A 24,566-nucleotide genomic window follows, 5' to 3' on the forward strand; every position below is an offset into this window, starting at 1 on the left:
CTTCCAAAGGGATTAACATCTTTCTCTCTGGAGTGGATTAATTTCATGGGAGTGGGTTAGTCATTGCAAGAGCACATTGTTATAAAGTGAACCTGCCCCTTGGGCTTTTTTCTTTCACACTTGATTTCCCTTTTGCTTTTCTATCATGCTATAATGCAGCACAAGGCTGTTGCCAGTTGTGGTTGCTTGATCTTGAACTTCAAGCCTCCAGAACCATGAGCCAGATAAGTCTGTATTCTTTATAAATAATCCAATCTCAGATATTCTGTTATAGCAGTAGAAAACAGACTAAGGCAGGTGACATTGTCTTATTATGAATGTCTTTTGTGCTTAAATCACTTAGTGGTAGACCTACCTTCTAATTATTTTCCTTCATGAAAAGTGTTATTGATTCAATGTCTACTCATTGATTCATTCATTCATCAATTCAGAAAATATTCATTGAACACTTCCTCCCTTGAAGAAGTCCTGAGTCTATGAGAAGAAAGATGTATAAACAGGTGTGTCAGCTGGGCATGGTGGCATACCCTGTAATCCTGGCAGTTCAGGAGGCTGAGGCAGGAGGATCTCAAGTTTGAAGCCAGTCAGCCTAAGCAACTTAGGGAAATGAAAAATAAAAATAAAGGACCGGAAATGTAACTCAGTGGTAAAGCATCCCTAGTACTGCAAAAACAAACAAACAAACACAAACAATAACAGAAAAAGGAAAATCCAAAATAGAAAAAGGAAAATCCAGATACTTCAGTACAGCATGATGCAGGTCATGAAAAAATGTGTGAAGACCAGTGGCCTTGATCCAGCCTTGGACATGTCACTGAGGTACTTTGCTAGGTAGTTTTAGAAAGAACAATATGATCTTGATTTGTTAATTCCAAGAAACCTGGAAAGCCATTTATCTTAGCTCTTCCAGCTATAATTTCTACAGCATAGCCTTGTCCAGGATAAGCTTAGTGAGTCCTGTCCTAGTTGGCACACTCCAGAGCCAAGCCTTGTTCCTCTTTCTACCCCATTCCTAGAGATCTTACCCTGTCTTGGGCTTATAATAACTCTACACCTGCAATTCTAATAGATGCCCCCGTAGGAAAACCATGGCCATACACCTCAGGTCCATCTGATTGCCTTTCCACATGCATGACTTGACACCCAGGCTTCCGTGGCCTGGTCTGCGCTCTGGGTCCACTCCTTCTCCCTCCTTCACTCACAGCCTTCCTCCTGTCTGTGGGGGCCATTCTGCTTTTCAGTTGCTGTAGATGAAAGCCTCATAGTTCCCCTCCACTCCTCTTTCTCTACATCCCGCATCCAGCATATCAAGAAATCTTTTAGTTCCACCTCCAGTATTTATCTGGGATCTGTTAACTTCTTCCACCTCCATTGCAACACTGGGCTGAGACCACTGTCAACTTTCCCAGTGGCCCTGCTTTTGCCCTGCAGTGCATGCCCAACTCTATAGCCTGAGGGGTTATTTTGCAATATTAGTGAAGGCCTGACACTCCTCTGCTAGAAACTCTGTCTATGTTTGGTCATGGAGCACTGAAATAGGGCTAGTGTGACTGGGGAGTGCTTTTGGGATTTTACTGAATTTTTATTCCCTTAGGTTTAAATAGCCATATGGGGTCCTGTGGGCTGCTGTACTTCATGGAGAAGTTCTTGTGGTTCCCATTTCACCCAGAGTAAAAGCCAAAACTCTTAAGTGGCCCCTGAAGTCCCACATGACCCGCCTGCCATTCTCTGACCTCTGTCTGCTCTTCTGGCTCCTCCTGGAAGGTGTTGCCTCAGGGCCTTTGTATTCATTCTTCCTTTTGTAGATCTCTGGCTGTCTTCTTCACCTCCTTCAGATTTCTGCACAGAGTTCAGCTTATCAGTGAGAACTTCCCTGATCTCACTACTTAAAACCCCAACCCTTTTCCACTGTTTCATCCATTTTCCCAGTTTATTTTTTTTCCCCTTACATCTTCTGATTTTCAGTATGTGTATTTTTCTTATTTTCTGTTTGTACTCTCTAGAATGTAAGCCTTATACTTATCCTCTGTGCTTATTATGATTCTTAGTGCTTGGCATATAACAGACATAGGTATTTGCTGATTGATAAATGCCCTGGATTAGTGCTCTTAAGCTTAAGCGCATTTACTTTGTTTTCAAGAAAATAATGCCAATGTTTCCTCCTGTTATAAATCTTACACAATGAGTTAATTGTTTTAGGAAGAAGGAAGGGAGATTGCTGACGGAACATGAGAGGGGAAAAAAAGGAAGTAAAATTGAAAATAATGATTTTGTCACTTGTTTTTGATGTCTCAAATTATAGGAAAAAAAACAGAGATTGGGCTTATATGAATGAGGAAACAACAACAACAAAAACAACAAAACAAAAACAAAAACAAAATCTGGAGCAGTTACTCAGGTAGGTGAAGGTCTGAAGACACTTCTTTTGAAATACTTGGTCATTAAAGGGCCAGCCATGAAGCGAGGTAATTCTGCTCTTCTCTGACTGTTGTTCTTCCTGTTATGAAGAATATGTCCAGGACCTGAGTGACCTCACCAGAAAAAAGCTGTTTTACCTTGAGTTTTTCTCGTACAGCCCCAAGTTGAAGGTTAGGAGGCTGCAGGCAAAGACAACAAAGATAGTGATATGATTTTTTCAAAACATTAAATGAAAAACTTCCCATTACTTTTTAAAATAAAAGCCACAAGACTTACATAATTACTATGTAATGGGAAGTTTTTCATTTGATGTTTTGAAAAAATTAAGATTCATCACATTAGAAATATTTTTTTATTCAGAACTTAAAATTGCACCAGAGGGTCCTACATAGGTAAATGATTTTTGTGAGTTTTAATATCAAGAATACTTGGCCTGGGGATATAGCTCAGTTGGTCAAGTGCTTGCTTCACATGCACAAGGACCTGGGTTCAATCCCCAGCACCACAAACAAAACAAAACAAAACAAAAAAACAAACAAACAAAACTTGACTTCAAGTTGTAAGGATACAGTTTGAATGAATATGTAAATAGATTAGTTCATAAACAAAATGGTCTCAATAAAAATCTAAAATAGCAAAAAAAAAGTGACATGATTAAGAAAAGGTAGTTCTAGAGGAGGTAGCATCAGTCATATTGAATGTCAGGCAGGTAATTATTAATTAATGTATCATTTATTGATTTATGTATAATTTGTCAAAGAAGAAGAATTTTGTTATTGTAAGAAGTACAGAGAAGTCTATTCTTGAGTCTCCCAATTTGTGTGTGGGTTTTCAAAGCGGGGCCAAAGCATGCCTGGCTACAACAGCATGATGTCTCCATGCTACAACCAAAGCCACTGTGTTCATGTGTCTGAGTATAAAATCCCCATGGCAGTTCTTGGAGAGGAAAAGAAATAAATGGAAAATTAAGTATAAAGTTAAAGCATAGAGAAGTTTTATTCTGGGGAGAAGAATAAATCATACTAATATGCCTGTCTAGTGCATCCCCCTGCTATTTGGTTAGTTTAAAGGAGTTGAAAAACAAAATGAAATAAATAAAAAATTAAAAGATTTTATTTTACCTTCATTTATTCCTTCTCTAATATTCTTGTTTTCTTTATATAGAAGTAAGTTCTGACTTATGTTGTTTTCCTCTTTTCTGAACAATAAGATCCTTGAGTGATTCATGGGCATTTGAAAAGCATTGTGTCCTGTGAATGAGGCATGACACTTTGTCATAGAGGCTGTAAATTAATTTCTTCAGGGTGTTCAAAAAAATAGGTCCAGTCCTTAAACTGTTGCTGGACTAACCATGGGGACAGAATTCTGGGATGGCAATGAGTATGATTCCATTAGATCCTTGTCTTGTGATATCCTTCACTATTGGAGCTTGAGAGAACAATGGCAAGCAGAGTGCTTGGGAGTTTTTATTTTGAAAAAAATTCAAACTTATGGAAAAATTGCAAAAATAGATGGTCAGTTTTATGTGTCATCTTAACTAGGTTCTAATCCCTGTTATGCAAATACTAATACCAGTATCGTGAAATTGTTTGCTGTTGTGATTAAAGGCCATAATCACTTGACTTTAAGAAAAGCAGATTTTCCTAGATGACCTTGGGTGGGACTGATCCATTAGGTGAAAAGTCCTAGGAACAGAACTAAGTTTCCCTGAGGAAGAAGACATCATGGCTAGGGACGGCAGCTGCAGTTTGTACCTGAAGAGTTCTGGAAGTCCTTCCTGAAGGCCTGCCTTTGGTGCCTTGCTGGCCCCTCTGCATACCCAATGCCTTGCAGTAAATTCCTTTGTTATTTACTTACTTACTCATTTATTCAATTATCATTATTTTTGGTACTGGACATTGAACCCAAGGCTTTGTACATCTTAGGTAGATGCTCTACCACTGAGCTACATCCCCAGCCCTTTTATAAATTTTGTTTTGATTCAGGTTCTCCTTGCTACAATGCCCAGACTGTTCTCCAATTTACAGTTCTCCTGCCTCAGCCTCCAGTGTATCTGGGATTACAAGATGAATATCTTAATTTATTTTTCTTGCTGGTTATTTCTCTGGTTGAACCGTGAGTGATAAATACCCATCTACCAGCTTATCTCTTTTCTATCTACATATATGTGTGAGAGAGAGAGATATGTATATATATATATGTGTGTGTGTATGTATAAACATAGGTACATATAATTATGTCAATATACATTAATATATTTTAAATATTTGTTAAACCTTTTGAGATTAAGTTGTAGATATTATGGGCCTTTACTTCTTAAAACTTATGTCCAAAAGAAATTCATCTAAGAAAAAGTGATATTTTTTTGACATAATTATCAAATTCAGGAGATGCAATGGCATGGTATTGGCACCAAAATAGATAGGTAGACCAGTGGTACAGAAAAGAAGACACAGAGACAAACCCACATAAATACAGTTCTCTCATTATAGACAAAGGTGCTAAAAACATACATTGGAGAAAAGATAGCCTCTTCAAATGGTGCTGGGAAAACTGGAAATCCCATATGCAGCAAAGTGAAACTAAACCCCTATCTCTCACCCTGCATAAAACTCAACTCAAAGTGGATCAGGGACCTAGGAATTAGACCAGAGACCCTGCACCAAATAGAAGAAAAAGTAGGCCCAAATCTTCATCATGTCGGCTTAGTTCCTGACTTCCTCACCAAGACTTATAAAGCACAAGAAATAAAATCAAGAATCAACAAATAGGATGGATTTAAACTAAAAAGCTTCTCAGAAAAGGAAACAATCAGTAATGTGAAGAGAGAGCCTACAGAATGGGAAAAAAAATCTTTACCATCAGATAGAGCACTAATCTCCAGGATATAGAAAGAACTTAAAAAACTTAATACCAAAAAAAAAAAAAAAAACCCAAAAAACAAAAAACAACAAATAACCTAGTCAATAAATGAGTTAAGGAACTGAGCAGACACTTCACAGAAGAAGATATACAATTGATCAACAAATACATGAAAAAATGTTGAATATCTCTAGTAAATGCAAATCAAAACTACTCTTGGATACCATCTCACTCCAGAGAGAATGGTAATGATCAAGAATACAAGCAACAATAACTGTTGGCAAGAACACGGGGGAAAACAGTACTCTAATACATTGCTGGTGGGACTGCAAATTAGTGCAATCACTTTGGAAAGCAGTATGGAGATTCCTTAGAAAACTTGAAATGGAACCACCTTTGACCCAGCTATCCCACTCCTCTGTCTATATCCAAAAGACTTAAAAATCTGCATACTACAGTGATGTAGCCACATCAATGTTTGTAGTATTTCAATTCACAGTAGCTAAGGTATGGAACCAACTATATGCCCTTCAATAGATAAATGGTCAAGAAATTGTGGCATATATATAGAATAGAATATTAGTCTTAAAGGAGAATACAATTATGGCATTTGTAGGTAAATGGATGGAGTTGGAGAATATCGTGCTAAGTAATATAAGCCAATCCCAAAAAACCAAAGGTCAAGTGTTTTCTCTGATATCTGGATGCTGAGCCTTAATGGGGAGGGGGATGAATGGAGTAACTTTGGTTGGGCAAAAGGGAGGGAGGGGAGGGAAAGGGGCAGAGAGTTGGAAAGATGGTGGAATGAGATTGACATCATTAACCTAAGTACTTGTATGAGCGCATGAATGTATGGACTCTACATCATGTGCAGCCAGAGAATTGAAAAGCTGTGCTCCATTTGTGTACAATGAATCGAAATGCATTCTGCAGTCATGTGTAACTAATGAGAACAAATAAAAATTCTTAAAAATGCAGAAGATGCACACTGATACATAATTATTATCTAATAGTTCTTTTTAAAATACTTCCAATTGTCCACAAAATGTCTGTCACAGCATTTTCCCCATCTGTTCCAGGATCTAGTCCAAAATCTCACTGTGCATTTGCTTTCATGTCTCTGTAATTTACTTTAATCAGAAATAATTTCTCTACTTTTCCTTTCATGTCATTTATATCTTTTGAAGGGTATATAATGGCTATTTTTGTAGCATTTTATGTAATTTATGTAATAATTTCTCACTTTTTGAATATGTATTAGTTAGCTTTGTGTTACTACAACATACCTGACATAGGCTACTTATAAAATAAAGAGAAGTTTATTTTGGCTCATGGTTTTGGAGATTTAAATCCAAGATTGGTTTAGGATCCTGGCAAGGGTGGAACATTATTGTGGGAGCACATGCTCACATTCTTAAGCCAGTAATCAAAGAGATAACTGCTGGGGTCACACAGTTTTTTTCAAGGGCATGCCCCTAATGACCTGAGGTCCTCCCACTTGGTGATATGCAACACCTCCAGTAGTGCCACCCTGGGGACCAAACCTTTACCACATGTGTCTTTGGGCACTATAGTGGCCTGGATATGTGGTGTCCCTCAAAAGCTCATGTGTGAGGCAATGCAATAATATTCAGGGGTAAAATGATTATATTATGGAACCTTTAATCAGTCCACTTATAGGAATTAACTGAGAGGTAACTGTAGGCAGGTAGGTGTTCCTGGAGGAAGTAGGCTACTAAGGGCATGCCTTTAAGGTTTGTATTTTGTCTCTGGTGAGGGAAGCTCTCTCTGCTTTCTATTACCATGTCCTGAGCTGCTTTCTTCCTCCATGCCTTTCCACCATGATGATCTGCTTCACCTTGGGCCCAGACCTCTGAAACTGTGACCCCAAGTAAACTTTTTCTCTTCTACATTGCTCTTGTCATGTCTTTTGGTCAGAGGTGAAAGCTAACTAACACTACCCATAATTGGAATCATAGCACTTTTTATTTTTTTGGTATTGGGTGTTAAACTCAGGGGTGCTTAACCACTGAGCCACATCTCCAGCCTTTTTATTTAGACACAGGGTCTCACTGAGTTGCTTAGGGCCATGCTAAGTTGCTGAGGCTGGCTGTGAACTCACAATCCTCCTGCCTCAGCCTCCAGAGCCACTGGGATTACAGATGTGCAGTACCTGCCCAGTGCACTATGGTTCTTGATGATCAAGTTAAGGGAAAATGTTTTTAGCAGAAGCTCCAGGTGAGTGATGTGTCTTTCTTAGCACCTCATGCCAGGGGGATAATGATGTGAGTTTGCTGGGCTGGTTGTGACATTAATGTTGATCATTCGTTTAAGGTAGTATCTGCCAGGTTTCCTCATGTGTCTTGCTCCCTTTGTCACTAACTGATAGGTGGGGAGATAGTTCATGCTATGATTTGAATATGTTTTTTTTTTCCCAAAAATTTACATGCTAGAAGCTTGGTCACTTGGTGGGAGGGGATTGGGTTGTGGTCACTCTTGGAAGGGATTAATGTTGATCTCACAGAGTGGATTAGTTTCTTAAGAGTGGGTTGTTACAAAGAGTGAACCTGGACCCTCCCTAGACTCTTGTTTCTTATCATGTGGAGTAAACTGGTTGGATTGTGAGAGTTCTAATCCGTGGATTAATCTACTGATGGGATCAACTGGGTGGTAACTGGGCCAGTGGGTTGTGGCTAGAGGAAGTGGGTCACTGAGGGCATGACTTTAGGGCTTATAGTTTGTCCCTGGCGAGCAGACGCCTCTCTCTCTCTCTCTCTCTCTTTCTCTCTCTCTTTCCTGGTCATCATGTCCTGAGCTATTTCTCTCCACCATGCCCTTTTGTCTTGATGTTCTGCCTCGCCTCAGGCCCAGAGCTACAGAGTTGGCCTACCATAGACTGAACCTCTGAAACCATGAACCACAATAAGCTCATCCACGTCTACATTGTCCTTGTCAGGTCTTTTAATAGTATCAATGAAAAAACTGACTAAAACAGCTACCTTTTACTTTTAACCATCAAGGTCAATGGGCCTAAATTGTGTGTACTGGTGGCTTGAAAGTGGATCAAAACAGTAATTTATTTTAGAAACCTGAAAGGTATTAGTGCCATTGATTTGAAAATTGTGTATTTTAAGAGGACCTTTTGCTTTCTTGTGACTGAGCAGTTCAATTCCTGAAGAGGAATCAGGAAAAATTCCAGGTGGCCCCTGAAGAATGGGACCAGATAGCTGACTCCTTGGTATAGTCTGTGGTCACACACACCACCCAGACCCAGCCCTGGTCCAGCTTGCTGTTGCTGCTCTGTTGAGCCACCCTGTGAGGGTCACTGCTCAAGGGGAGAGGGAGGACCTTAACTTCTCCTGCCCTCCCTTTCAGCCCCATTCCCTGCCATCTTTGATCTCCATACTCTGCAGGGTTGGGAAGCACATCCACTCTAAGTTTACTCCAGGGTCAGTATGCATTCTTTATCCTCCCCTCCAGTGTCAGGACAGGGGTGGTGGCAACACAAAGCCTACCTGAGGATGACTGTCCCTTAGAATGATATCTCATGTTCCCACCAGGAGTTCTTTCTCATCACAGAGCAGACTTCTCTGGTGCTATTGGAGGTCAGGCACCAGACCCAGAGTTTCTGGTTTTACTGCCTTGTAGTGAGACTCAGGAGTCCAGAGTTTCCAACTCATTCAGATGATTCTAGAGGAAGGCAGTGAGTGTTCAGGGCCACCAACTCAAGGTCAAGGCCCAGGATCTGTCCTAAAAATCACACTGATTTATCTATCAAGGATGGAAGAAGGGGGCTGGGGAGATAGCTCAGCTGGTAGAGTGCTTACCTCGTAAGCACAAGGCCCTGAGTTCGATCCCCAGTACCGCAAAAAAAAAAAAAAAAAAAAAAAAAAAAAAAGGATGGAAGAAATTCTGGAGTGTTTCTCTTCATCTCTTGTCCTCATGGACCTGTTGGTTTTGCTTCGGATTCCCCAGTTTCCCTGACTGAAAAGGAAGTGGGAGGTAAATTTAATGCTCATTGAGCAGTTGGCAGTTGAGTCCCCAGTTGGACTTAAATGCCATGTGTACCTTGAATGAAGTTTGCACAGCCGGACAACTGTTGCTGAGTTTTAAGAACAGGACAATAGCCACTAACATTCACAATGTGCACCACATCTCACCCTGTGTTTTTAATTTTCACAAGAAAAATGCAGCACTTACTCAGCTGCAAATATTGTGAAAATCCCAGAAGGTGTGTATTCTCAGAAGGTGTGGCTTCTAAAAGCCACCTAGCAGTGGGGAAATGAGGGACAACTGACCAACTGACCACAGGGGTACCCCAGCACCAATGCCATCATCCACCTAGTTGTTACTTGCTCTGTTGAGAAGCTCAGCACCTACTACTTGGAACTCTTAAGTTAGAGATCTTCATTCCCACCCTCTGGTTTCCCCTTGGTTGGATAAGGTTCTAAGTGTCATATGGAGATATGAAGCCAAGGGATCTTTGGAGGAAATGGTCATCCCGTGAATGTGTAAGTTTCTCCCTAAAATTAATACCATAAATGCTTAGGAAATATAATTCCCTGTCACTCTGAGGCTATGAGAGCTGGAAAAAAGAGTTAGTGATTCCGGGCAAAAAAGTAGGGATAATTTCAATGAGGCAAACCTGGGAATGGAGGGGAAGAGGCAGGAACAGAGGACTGGGCAGGAAAATAAGTGTGTTTAAGCTAACCTATAATTTATTTAGTGTTGCATTGCACCAGGTCCTTTTCTATGTGCTTCCTCTTTAAATCTTCCCTTGGAGAAATGACCCCTACTTTATAGGTATTGAAACAGAGAGTTGGAGAAGAGCCACATTCCTCTCTCACTCATTCAGGCAGAAAGAGGAAGTGAACTAAGCCAGTTCCTTTTCTGTGTAAGTGGGAAGTGTGCCAGGTACAGACACCAGTGGGTCTAGAAAGCCCAGGGCGAGGCAGATTAGAGAACCAAAAAGGAAGACATCTGGTGCAATGGCAAAACCCTGTGTGCATACCAGATTAGAGAGTGAGCAAGTAGGGAACAGTTTGCTTTGTCAACCACGGTAGATATCAGGAAAATAGTCTGGTTTATTTTTATTGGTAAACACCCAAACATTCTTACAATTTTTTAATATAACCTCAGGCTTACATGTGTTTCTCAGTGACATTAAGTAACTTGAGTCTTAGCAACAGAAGAGCTAAATCAATTAAATAACACACTCAGTTTTTTCATGTTGATACTTCAAGAAGAAAACAAAATTAGCGCAGGGAATGCATGTTTAAATGATGCGATCAGTGCTGGGAATGGAAAGTCTGTCTTCAGGGAATTTGTTAGAACAAAACAAGCAATTGATGTTAGAAAATGCTCTTTCTGGCGTGTTTTAGAAGATTTTGGGAACTCTGGGAAGATTTCCTAAGCAGTCTAAGTTCTCAGCATTTAGTTTAACTTTCTTCATTAACTGACTTGAATAAATGCAAGCTTTGTCCCTTCCAGAATTTAAATTTCTCCCCACAAGAAGAGGAGAAGGTAGAATAAAGGACTTGATTGTCAGTCAACTCTCTTGTACTTGGACTGGGCAGAAATCTCAGGCTCTTTGGCATCCTACTTGGCTGAAGGTGGAGTTGCAGTACCCAGGAGTGTGGGAAATGGCCTTCCCTGTGTTGCCAAAGGTGGAATATGGAGCATGGTCCAGGGATTGTCCTGGAACTGGCTACATATGCAGCCCTCTTACAAAATGGCATAAGACACAGACACAGGCTTTTGTTTCTTCTCTCCTTTAAATCCTGCACAGTTCCTTAAGTGCATGCATTCCATGTACAGGTCTGACTGTCCTCTCTGTAGTAGGCATGGTCTTGGTTGCTGGGATGCATAGTGGTTTACTGTGAGGCAGGGGAAAAGGGAAATTCTCTTTATTCCTTCACTTCCTCTGCAATGTTCCAGCAGTCTGTGTCTACTTCTCTTTCACTTCCTCACTGAGGGTTTGGAAAAAAGGCCAAACTTCTCCTACCCCCATGGGCAATAGGCTAGCTCTTCTCCTTTCCTCTTTTAGTTCCTGCTACCAAGCCATGAGCACATGCTAAAGAACTGAGCTGAGGTTGGCCTGGGTCCTTTCTCTGTGTGTTCAGGGGGTTGGTGGTATTGATGGAGGGATGGTGTCAAGCATTGGATGGGGTCTGCAACTTGGAATTAACTTATTGCTTTATAGATTTTAATCAATAGAATATGTGTACATATTTATGGAGTATAGTGTGATAATTCTGTATACAGATAATGGGTATACAGTGTAATGATCAAATTAGCATTTCCATCTCCTTATATATTTATCTTTTTTTGTTAGGAGCATTTAAACTCCTCTCTTCTAGTTCTTTGTAAAATATGTAGTAAGTTGTTAACTATAGTCACCCTGTTGTGCTTTAGAACACTAGAATTTATTCCTTCTTCCAATGTATTTCAGTACTCACTATCCAATCTTCCTTCATCACTCCACTCTAACACTTCCCAGTCTCTAGTATTTGCTGTTCTACTCTATAAGTTTATGAGATCAACTTTTGTAACTTCCAAACAGAAGTAAGAATATGCAGTGTCTTTCTGAGCCTGACTTATTTTACAACATGATGTCCTGCAGTTCTATCCATGATATCACAGATGACAGGACTTGATTTTTTTCCATGAATGAATGATATTTAATTATTTGGATATGCCACATTTTCTTTGTTCACTCCTCTGTCAGTGGACACCTTGACTGATTCCATGTCTTGGCTATAGTGAATAAACATATGAGCACAGATGTCTCTTTGATATACTGTTGGCCAATGAATGTATTAAAAATGTTCATCACTAATTATCTGGGAAATGCAAATTTGAACCACAGTGAGTTATTATCTTACCAGTTAGAATGACTATTGTGTTAGTAAGATTTTCATTGCTGAGACAAAATGTCTGAGAAAAGCAACTTTGAGGAGGTAAGATTTATTTTGGTTCATTGTTTCAGAGGTTTCGGTCCAGATGGCTCCATTGGTCTGGGCCTGAGATGAGGCAGTATCATGATGGTGGAAAGCTGCTCAACCCATGGCAGCTGGAAAGCAGAGAGGGAGAGACCAGGACCAAGATATAGTCCCCAGATGAATGTCCCCAAGGACTTCCTCCAGCTACACCTCACATCCTAAATTGTCCATCATCTTTCAATAATGCCATCTGCTATGAACCCATTAATGGATTAGTTCCTTGATGAGGTCAGAGTTTTCATGATTCAATTGCTTTCCAAAAGTGAACACTGGGAACCAAGCAGTTCACATAGGAGACTGGGGAACATTCCAGATCCAAACTATAACACCTGTCATTAAAATGACAAAAAAGTTCACAAGGATAGAAATGGAGGGGAACTTTCATATACTATTTGTGGGGCTCTAAATTAATACAGCTATATGGAAAACAGTATGAAGTATGAAACAGTATGAAAACTGAAAACCAAACTACCATATGATCTTGCTATCCCATTACTGGGATATGCAACTTGAATTACCAGAAAATCCTGCCCTGAGAGGAACTGGGAGCTTACCTAGAAAAGGGGCAAATTCTTCACTTATCTTTGGTCCATTTAACCCTAGGAGTGTTTCTTGGAAAAAGAACCCCAAAGGAGTGGAGGGGAAATGATGTGATTCAAAGAAAAACCCTACATGGAGACCCTAATAGTCATCTCACTAGTGAAACTGGGCAGGGTCATCTCAGGGTTAGAGATGACATGAAGTCATGACATGGAGATTTCCCACAGCACAGGGACACAACGGAGTAAGAAACAGAAACAAATCAGGGCAAAACGTGTCTGGACCAGGGGAACTTGTTACAATGTGAGTTCTGATTCTGTAGTTCTAGGGCAGATCTGAGATTATGTGTGTTTGACAAGTTCCTAGGTGATGCTGATGCTACTGGACCCTGGACCACTCTGCGTTAAAGCTGTAGATAGCAGGCACCAGTATGAACCTCAAGCCCTATTTTAATGACATTAAGTCAGTCCTTTGCCTCTGACTGGGAGTTTTGGCATGCTTCCTATTGGAGGATTATTAGTTTCCTTATTTGCTGAACTAGGACTTGCAGGTGAAAGGAGCCTGTGACTGGAGTTTCCTATGGATCAAATGTGCAGCTACTAGTGCAACCATTAACAAGCACAAATGGAATCTGTTCAACTATTCCAAAACACAAAATGTATGCATATACATTTCATATGATAGCATTAAAATGGTGTGTTTAAAATGTTTATTACCAACAACTCTAAAGTCTCTGGTTATTTTAAATGCAGCAATCCTAGTTATCTCTCTCTCACTCCTCTCTCTCTTTTTTTTTTCCTAGTTATCTCTTGGAAATGCACTGAGAAAAACAATTTAGAGGAGCCCAGTAAACTTTTTACTAACTTATGCTAGTGATCCAATCTTAATTTTTCAGATCTTTAGCTGAATCTAATATTTTATTTTAAATTTACTGGCTATTCGTTGCCTTACTGTTTAATTTAAGGGGGTTATCTAGTATCTGAATTGTTTTCTTTGAGATACCCTCTTCACCTTTTGTATTGTTTTGTTCTTTATCAGTGCTGAGGATGAAATGAAGCACCATGCATATGCAAAGTATGTGCTCTACCTCTGAAATGCATCTCCAGCCCCCAACCTGTTGTGTGCTGTAGAAGAAATCAGAGCTCTGTCTCCTGCTATGAAAGCTGAGAAAGCCAGGCACCTTCTCTTCCTGCCTCCTTTAGGGTGGGACACAAATACTTGTCTTTGGATCAATCAATCAGATGCCCCAGTTTTGGATTTTAAATTGGGAATAGGTGATACAGAGAGACAAGGACAGATTCTAAAAAGTGGGCTAATACCATGTTTGTGTGTGTCCTGGTGGTGTGGATGGACCTGCCTGCCATCCATTACCCCAAGGTGCTTATGTCATGCTCCTCTGTGTAGAGCTGACTGAGCTACAGCAGGCAACCAGGCCCTTCATAAAGAGTGATCTTGATCATGCTCCAGCTACCTGACCCCTTCGTCTGTGCTCATTTTTCCAAGCCTGGTTAGCTGGGCTTCTGCTGAGTCTGTGAACCACTTCATTTCCTTTCACATGAGTCCTATTCCTTGTAAGTCAATTAGACTTGCTTTCAGTTCCTTGCAGCCAAGCACCTTGGTGTGTACTGTGTTTGTCTCATTTAAACACATCCCATTTTAATGATATAAGACAATACTGGTTGACTTTTTTACTTTTTCCACCAACTGAGCTATATCCCCAGCCCAGAGCCTGTGTCTTTAAACTGCAGCCGCAGTATTCTTTCACTAATAGGAGACAGCAAATCTCCCAAAGGTAGCTTTTGAGTCTCTTGATAATTCATCAGAATTTTATTTGCAGGCAGTATCAGACACACCAGCATTAAATAAAATCACTATGATGTTCTCTGGTAAATAATCAGGTATTATCAGCTAATCAAACTTCCTTGCTCACTGACATTAATAGATGCTGCAGAAATGTCCAGGAATTTTAGGGCTAACAAATAAAAGGGAAGAGCAAGCTACACATGTACCCATTATACATGTTTAATTTCCACCTCCTTGCATTGGCACTTGGGGTGTGTTGACAGTATAAACAACCCAGGTCAAATGCCTTTGAAATGAAGGTGAACAACTGACCACTGACTGGAACTTGTGCAAAACTTAAAATTTGATCTGGGACTTACTTGCATGAAGAAGAATTAATGCTGGAGTTCAGCACAGAATTCCTGTATCACTTGATGATATCATTTGGAGAAATTTCTGAACTTTCCCAGAGCCTGGGTTTAAGGAATGAGCTGACCTGGGTCTCCATGGGGAGGTATGCCACTTTTATGAAGCCTCTTTTCTGTCCCTTCCACATGGCCTGTCTACCTCCATTCTCTGGCATGTGGCTTCTCACCTGTGCCTATATAGAAATGTGAATCAGAGACTCATATGATACCATCATTGTCTTTTAGATAACTCCAGAAACTACCAGACAAGTATGGTTTATCTGAACAAAGAAACTGAACAAGGTAGAAGCTTTAAAAAACTGTGGAAGTTTTGAGATGTGTTTTTGTTACAAGATGGATGAAGAAGGGCATCATATGGTCTTCAAATATTAAGGTTTTCTTCTTTTTAACATATTTTTATTTTTAATTTTTCCATATTTTTATTGGTGTATTATAGTTGTATATAATGGTGGGATTTATTGTTACATATTGGTGCATGAAAACAATGTAATGATATAATTTGGCCAATATCATTCCCTTTTTTTCCTCCCTTCCTCTCTCCTCCTGGTCCCTTTTCTCTGCTGTACTGATCTCCTTTCAGTTTTAATGAGATTCCCCTGTTCCCACATTCTTTCTTTTTTTTCTTTTGCAGTTTTAAAATTGGTGCATTATAGTTGTACATAATGATGGGATTTGTTATTACGTATTCATATGTGCACACACTATAACAATATAATTTGTCCAATATCAGTCCCCAGTAATTCCCCTTATCCTTCCCTCTTCCCTTCCACCTGCTTCCTTTCTGTAAGCTTGGGCGGGCTCGGCAGGCTCAACGGCGGGACCAAATGTAAACTCGGTGGGTCTCAGAGGGCACAGTTAGCAGTCAAATAAAATGGGACAGAAAGTGGCCGAAGCAAGCTTTATTGGAATTTGGCTCTCTGGCGAAATTCCCAGACCCCCGGGGTATAGGGACCCAGAGAAAATCGCACGTGGCCCTGGCTGCCCAGGGTTTTTATAGACTAGGATGGGAGGGGGTCTTGTTGAGTGACAGGTGGGTGTGAAGGGTCAGTGGAACTTTCCATCCACCTTGCTGCGAACTTTCTGGTAACCTTTGGCGGGGTGGTCTTTGTTCTAGCTGCTCAGCTTTGCCCCCTACAGTCGCCTAATTTCCGACCTAACTCTTTCCTCTACTCTATTGATCTCCATTAGACTTTCATGAGATCTGCCCACCCCATCTTTCTTTTCCTTTTTCCTCTCTAGCTTCCACATATGAGATAAAACATGATCCTTGACCTTCTGAGTTTTGCTTATTTCACTTGACATAGTGTTTTCCAGTTTCATCCATTTTTCCTGCAAATGACAACTTCATTTTTCTTTTATAGTTGAAGAAAACTCCATTGTGAACATGTACTGCATTCTCTTTATCAATTCCTCCATTGATGGACACCTAGAATGGTTCCATAGTTTGGCTGTTGTGAATTGTACTGCTGTAAACATGAGTATGCATATATCATAGTATGCTGACTTTAATTCTTTAGGATAATACCGAGGAATGGTTTAGCTGGATCATATTGTGGTTTCATTCCTAGTCTTTTGAGGAAGCTCAAAACTCAGGATTTCTTAAGTCTGGCTTTCCCCCAAGACCTAACAAGCACTCCAACCTTGATCATCCAAGATATCTAATCAGACTCCACATGTGGATCTGGCCCTTGGAGCATTAAGAACACTGCACCATGGTAAACTGAGGAAGAAGGTCACAAATCCAGCCCTTTGGAATTCAGCTGGGACTGGGCCTCCCAGGCACTGGAATAGTGTGAAACTCTCTCCTGCACATCTTTTCCTCCGAGCAAATTGACATCATTGATGACGCATCTAATGATATAAAAATTGGGAGCCTGGAAAATGGCATAGGTGGAGTCAAGCAGTCCTTGTTTTCAGTTTCATTTCAGTGTATGCTATTTGTAATCTGTCTTACATGTTGTACAATTTAAAATGAAATTTTAAACACTTAATCATCCGACCTACTGCTGAGTTCTCCTGTGTGCGTGTGGCGACCCTGAATGCTTTCTCTGGGTTTCATTCTTCTGAATTCTCCTTTTCCCCTTTAGACGCTCAGGTCTTCTGGAGAGAAGAAAAGGCCCAGTTTAAGGCAGTGGCAGAGGATTACCAGGGTACATAAGGACAGCAGAGCTTTTAAGCATGCGAGTGACATTGGAGCAAAGTCCCCTAAGCAGAATTGATAGGGACAGAGATTACTAAGAAGAAAAAAAAAAAAAAAAAAAAAAAAAGAATCAAAACTACTTCAGCACTGAAAGAAGTGATTCAAAACACACTCATTGTTTGGGGAACAAAATATTTTCCAATGGGTGATATTTCTGAACTCGAGATGAAGTCCCCAAAGGGAAGAAGCCTGTGTGGAATTTGCCGAAATGCATTCACATGAGGCATTTTCAGTAAGGCATTACTAGTCAAGCTGACAGGTGACCCTACAAGTTACCACTGTTAGAAGCCATTGTTTTAATTTTCTTTTCTTTTTTGTGACGAGGTGCAGAGAGAGCGCTGGGAATGAAACCCAGAGCCTTGTGCATGCTAAGCATGTGCTCTGTTGTTGAGTTACAACCCCAGCCCTTCATTGTTTTAAAGATTCTGCTCATTGTCGTATTCTACTAATTCTCTCAGGACTTCTCAAGGACTGTATGTTGAGTAGAGACATTCAGGTTCCCTATGCCGTGGCTTTATATTTAAAGCCAGTTCTCCTTTGCCCATCAAAGAATACCCCTGGGAACAGATGCTGCTGCTGTACTACCCAGACCCCCTTACCAGGCTGATGTATCTGTCCCCAGCTCACACCTGCATTTTCCAGAAACATGGTCCTTGGCTGTGGGAGCTGCTTCCATATGAGACTCTGCTACATTCCCTGCTCTACCCTGCTTCTCTCACCATCATGTAAGTTTCTCCAAGTAACACTCCTCCAGTAAGTCATTTGCCCAAGAATTCCATCTCAGGCTCCCTTCTAGTGAGTGTGATCTAAGACACCACTCTAACAAGGTGGGGTGTGTATGTGACATGCCCAGTCCCTCATGGAAGGGTGGCAAGGTGCAAATGGACCTCTGTGAAAACAAGCAGTTGGTACATTCTTCAATCACCAGGTTCAACTGCAAATAAAAGGAACTAAGTGCCATGTTTAAACTGATGTCTATCCTTTATTCTATCATATTAAGAAAACATGTATCAAGAATATATGGGGGCTGGGGTTGTGGCTCAGTGGTAGTGTACTTGTCTAGCACGTGTGAGGCCCTGGGTTCAATCCTCAGCCCCACATAAAAAATATAAAATAAAAAAGAATAAATGAAGAAAACATACTGCCACTCTGGTTACTTTAGGAAAAAGAAAATTGGAGATGGACAGGAAGGACTGCTGATTTCTTCCAACTTGGGTGAATATTTTTAGTAATAGAGAAAAATTAAAAATCAATTCACTAGGGCTTCAGGGAAAAAATTCTGCAACATTGGCCTTCATTCTGATCCCTACAATGTGACCCTGGATTCTAGACTGATACTCCCAGGAGCAAGATGTCCACAGGCTGGACGTACAGACCCTCCCATTCTCCCTCTCAATTTTGTCTCCTCTCTGGGCCATCTCAACAATGCTCAGGGCTACATATAGTGAAGCTCTACATTCTACTGCCCATGGAAGTCATCACTGGACATCCTTACCAACTGGGTATGTCCAATGTTAAGATCATCATTGTAGACTACAGACTACACCCTCACCAACGTTCTCATCTCCATCAATGACTATTATTCTCTGTGGTCCTGATCGGATATACAGGTGTTACCACCAGACAAGCTATTCAATCTTTCAATGCCTCTGTTTCCTTACTTTAAACCATAATACCCTTTATCAATGAGTTATTATTACAATGTAACATATAAGTACATGATCTCATTGGCACATGGAAATTACTATTATTATGTACATGGCCACAGTTAAGATAGAAGTCTACAGATCTGAAATGGAATTGTCAGGGTTGGCTTGCCTCTGCATGTCTTTTGTCCTTCTCCTGTAACCAAGTGGCCTTGATTTTCCAGATTCTCTCAGAGAAAAGGCAGATGCACAGGAAGGCAAGGCAAATTGCACAAATACCTTTTTTTTGGGGGGGGGGGGCGGTAATGCTAGGGATTGAGGCAAGGACCTTTGCATGCTAAGCATGTGCTTTTTAAGTCTTGTTTATGTCACATCTGCTAATATTGTGCTTGTCTTGTGTTGTTTTGTTCATTAATGTGCTAGGAGTGATAGGCTATACCTATCTAACCTAGATGTGTAGTAGGTTGTACTATCTGGATTTGTGTAAATACTCTGTGATATTTGCATATCAAAATTACCTAATACCATATTTCTCAGAAGGTGTCCCCAGTAAGTGATGCCTAACTATACTTTAAAGACAGGTAAGCCCAGAAACATCTATGAGCTTCTCATAGATTGACTACGGCAAATGACCTTGCCCGAACTGAAGTGCTGGAGAAGTATGCTCCACTAGGAAGGTGAAAGTGGGTGGGCAGTAAATATTTTTGAACAATAGTGTAATATGCTACAATAGTGTACCATGCTGCTTCACAGTGTCGTCAGCAAAGTTAATTGAGATAACACTTGTGAAGTGCTTAGAACAGGGCCTGGCATGTCTATAATCTATCTTATCTATCTATTTATCATGTTTTCCCCTTTATTCCTCATTTTTCCTAGCCAGGAAATAGTGAAGTCTTGTACAGTTCTCTTAACTATCTTTAAATGGGTCAGCTACCTTTCTATAGCCGTAAGAAAGCTCCTTATAGATTTCTCATCTCTGGCCTGTCTTTAAAATACACTCATGCATCACTTAATGATGGGAACACCTTCTGAGAAATGTGGCACCGGCCAGTTTTGTTGTGTGAATATCAGAGTGTACTTACACAAACCTAGATATTATAGCCTACTACATATTTAGGTATATGGGGTATATATGTTATAACCTATTGTTCCTCGAGCTATAATGAACAAAATAACATGAGATTAAATCAAGCATATGAGATATGTTGCAATCAAGAGGTGCAGTAAAAACTAGATGTATGAGACTATTGCTGGATAATGTGGCATATTGTTTCATAGTAAACTTTGGTTTTTATAAGTAAAAGAGTGTACTGTAAATATTGATAAAAGTGTGGCACGTAAATGCATAAAGTGGTAATGTGGCCATTTATTATCATCATCAATTAATGTATACTATACATAATTGTATGTGCTGCATATCCCTTTATATGGTGGACAGTGCCATAGGTGTGTTCACACTAGCATTAGCAAAACAAGTGAGGAAGGAGTAGTGCTGTGATATTACAATGGCTAGGACATCACCAGGTGATAGGAATTTTTTGCTCTTTTATTAATCATATGGGACCACCATCCTGTATGTGGTTTGTAGTTGATCAAAATGTCATCATATGGTGAATGATTGTGTTTTGGTCCATTTCTTCTCTGGTGTTGTGCAAACTCACTATAGCAGTTCAGAATGTGATTCTTGGTTTAAGGACTTCAATTTTTTTTTTCAATTGTTATTAAGTAAAACTAATTAGTACTTGACATGTCTCATAAAACATTAAACTGCCATGACAGACCATGCGCCTTCTGGCTCCCTGAGGTATTCTATAGGCAGTTGGATGCTAGCTGTCTGGCCTTTGCAGTGAAAGCAAGGACCATATTGTAGCTGGAAGTTTCATTGTAATTCCACAGGCACATGGTCCTGGATCTCTTATACTCCAATAAAATAGGTCCTTTGGAAGGCTGATTCTCGGGGGAAGCTTGAAGAGTCTGAGAATATAGTTCTTTTGGAAAGATGATGAAAACTGGTGAGAAAGAGATGCATAGGAGAACAAGGAAAAGATTGGATAAGGAATGGCAATGAAAATTCCCTAGGAAATAATTCAAGAGGAAAAAAGAGGAAGGTTTATTAAAAAGAAAGAAAAGAAAGAAAGGGAAGGAAGGGAGGAAGGAAGGAAAGAAAGGAGAGCTATTTGCAAACTAGAAGGCAGGACCTTTGTACAAAAGGGAAACTGCTCTGACTTCAGAAGTTCCTGCTCAGATTTCCATTTTGTTTATGTAATAAGGATACAAATGTTGTGTGTTGAGGTGGGTGTGGGAAGATCCAGTCCTGATTGGTTGGTTGCAGATCACAAGCTCATTGGTCAGGTTCAGGTTGCAAAATGACGACTTTCCAGGGCCTATTTATCTGGTAATTGAAACATGAATGTACTCAGCAAGCACTGCAAAGTTTCAGTTTATGGTTCTTCCAGGAACATAGGGTATGTGCCATCAGGCTTCCTTGTGAATATAGGCCCAGGAGCCATTTGGTATTCTTTTTGGAGATTCAACTTTTCTTAAAGTTCACAAGAAGAAAATGTGGAGGTCTAAGTGTGGCAAAAATTATGTGGCGCAGAACCCACAGTCTGTGGATTGAGCAATTCTAAATCTTGTGTCTTTGCTGTGAGAAGTGTTCAGAAAATTCTGTTATGTGTAAGTCGTCTATTGCTGCATAATAAAACACCCCATGATTTAGTGGCTTAAAATAACAAGGTATGTTATTTCTCACAGTTTTGTAGTTGTCTGGGTGATTCTTCTGGGCTTTCCTGAATTTATTCATGTGACTGCATTGAGGTGAAAGGAAAACTGGGGATTAGGTTCAACTGGGACAGCTGGGTGGCTCTTTCCATGTAGTCTTTTTTTCCTCAAAGAGATGGAAAATATTTCAAGAACCCATTCCAAGAACCATGCTTCAACAAGTAAGCCCGGTTCCAGCCATTGCAAGCCAGCGTCATTTTTTTCTGATGTCTCTTTGACCAAAGCAGGTCACATGGACAAATCCACAGTGAGAGTGGGAGGGGCCTCACAGAGTGTGGATGCCAGAGATTTGATGTATGGTGGTGTGCCATATCCTGTGTGAATCCAGTGAAGGAGTCATAAACTTGGAACATTCTGTTTGCAGAAAATGTAGTTTTTAAAGACTGCTCTTGTAGAAGAATTTGGCTTCTCCTAGTATCTACACAGAAGATCAGTTATCTGTAGTAATGGTACCAAGGGGTAAGGAAATGTCACATTCATAGCCAAGTGGTGCTAGCACAGTGAGATAGGTTGCCAAGAGGCCAAGGAAAGCATTTGGAGATGGCATGAGATAGCATGAATGGTTTATTAAAAATGCTACAAGGAGGACTGTGGTTGCAGCTCAGTGATAGAGCACTTGTCTTACATGTGTGAGACTCTGGGTTCGATCATCAGCACTGCAAGAAAGAAAGAAAAAATAATGCTCAGGGAAGGCTCAGTGGCTGGACAGATAGCACTCTGCCCTTCACAGTTTCTTTGCCATGTATGGCCTCCATCCCTTCCAATATACTTTAGAAAATGTTTCCATTCCTCAGGATGTTTATCCCAGTGGTGGCCAGTTGGATGAGTTGCTTACTCTCTCCACAGTGCCCTCACTTCTGCACTGTTACCACAGGGAGGGAGATTTTGTAAGTTAGGCTGTGGAGGCAGTGACATCATTAGCTTAATTTGCTCTGTCCCATTGTGTGATTGGCATCCCAAGGAGTGTGGCATGTTTGCAAGAAAGCAGCTTTTCTCTAGATAACACTAACTTGCCCTGAGAGAAAGCAAGTGTCCTTTGAGATAATATTTATCTGGACTTCTGGCACAGACTCACTCTCATTGTTCTCTTAATTTGTCTTGGGAACAGAGAGGGGCATTTTAGGGACATGTTTTTGTTTTTGTTTTTTAATTTATTTGATGTTTGTTTTTACTGTGATGATACAGAAAGGAACTGTGGACCAGGAGTCAGAAGAGCTTTGCTCTTTGGCTTGGCTTAGAAAAATTTAAAGTATCTAAGAAGATAAACAGAAATGGGTTAAGCCAACCTGGGAACCTCACCAAGTCCTGTCTATTGTTTCTCTAGGCATCAGGTTATAAAAACTAAAAACATATTCTAATTTGTTTAATTTTTCTGCATTTTCTTATCTACAGGAATAGACATATAATGACATTTTACATTCTCTTAGTCACTGTATGCACAGAATGTATGACTCTGAGTAATGTATAAAGAAAAGAGGATTATTTGGTTCATGATTAGGGTAGCTCAAAAGTCCCAACAGCACAGCACCACTGTCCTGGAGAGGGCCCTTTGACTACAACAAAGCAGAGCAGCAAATAGTAAAATAGCTTCCTGCAGATGAGGCCAACATGTGGTATGTTCTCACTTTGTAACAACAGGCTTTGCTGGGAACTAATCTACCCCTGTAGGCCTCACCCAGTCATTGACCTGCTAATCCTTTCCAAGGGTGGAGACTCCATGGCCTAATTATATCCTTATAGGCTCTACCTTTTTAAGGTCCACCACCTCTTAACATCGCCACACCGGGGATCAAATTCTAGCACATGAATCTTTGTGGGAACCTTATGGTTTGTGGAAACGAACAACATACATTTTATTTGAAGTGGCAGGCATGAATTGGGAATGAAAGCTGGGCTCTTCTTTGCCTCACTGATGTGTTGAGGATGTGATATTTGGGGGCCTACCCCTGGGCAGTGCAGGACAAACAGACTGTGCTTTGCAGCTTTGCGTGAACTGTAGGGATTGCTTATGTATACCTGGAAGCTACTTTTTTTTTTTTTTCCAAAATGCAGAAAACTACAGAATGCAAAGTGAAAGATCTGAACAAAACGTCAAATTTTGCATTTACATACCCATTGATGAAGCATGCTCAATGTGAGCATGTGCAGCCTGTGCAGATATCACTTGGGCGAACACTGGAATCTACCCCTCATTGCAGGAGTTCCCTGGTGCACCTCCTGGCCACAGGAACTCTTTTTTCTTTTTTTTCCGGATCTGTAGGATTTCCTTTATTCTGCAGCAAAGTCGATAGATCAGGCACAGGAGGGCTCATTTTCTGTGTATGGAGATTGCCCCTGGGTTATAGAAGGAGTCTTAGTTCCACAGTTTACAGTGAGGGTGAATTAATCATTGGAGACTGCAACCATGTGGTTAGGACAGTCAGGGACTTAGTTGTGCAGGTTAAAATTTTAACTCAGGAATGCAGTTGTAAAACGTTTGAAACTCATTGTCACTGGGAACAGCACACAACTTGGGTGTTCTCTGCTTATCTTCTTCCTCTGGGACCCATGTTACCTAAACCTTCACTATTTGCTTTCTCCTTCCAGGACTCATCTGCAGTGGGAAAGGGTAAAATTCCAGGTCCCAGCATTTCAGTATCGCCTCATCCCTTCAGGACCCCTTGTGTTTGGGGAAGGAAATAAAGTTTACTTTTGGTGGAGATGCTGGGGATGAACCCAGGAAGGATGAAAATGTGCTTTTTCCCTCAGGACCCATCGTTACTGGGAAAGGATGAACTGGGAGGCTTAATGTTTGGCTCATTTCCCTTCCTCCTCCCTAGTCACACTGTCCCTCCATTTTCGTGGGGAGCTGTCTTATAGGAATATTATTTTCCATAACCCTTCACTCATCCCTCTTTCTATGCCCCTA

This window comes from Sciurus carolinensis, chromosome 2 (genome assembly GCF_902686445.1).
Source record: "Sciurus carolinensis chromosome 2, mSciCar1.2, whole genome shotgun sequence".
Classification (NCBI taxonomy): domain Eukaryota; kingdom Metazoa; phylum Chordata; class Mammalia; order Rodentia; family Sciuridae; genus Sciurus; species Sciurus carolinensis.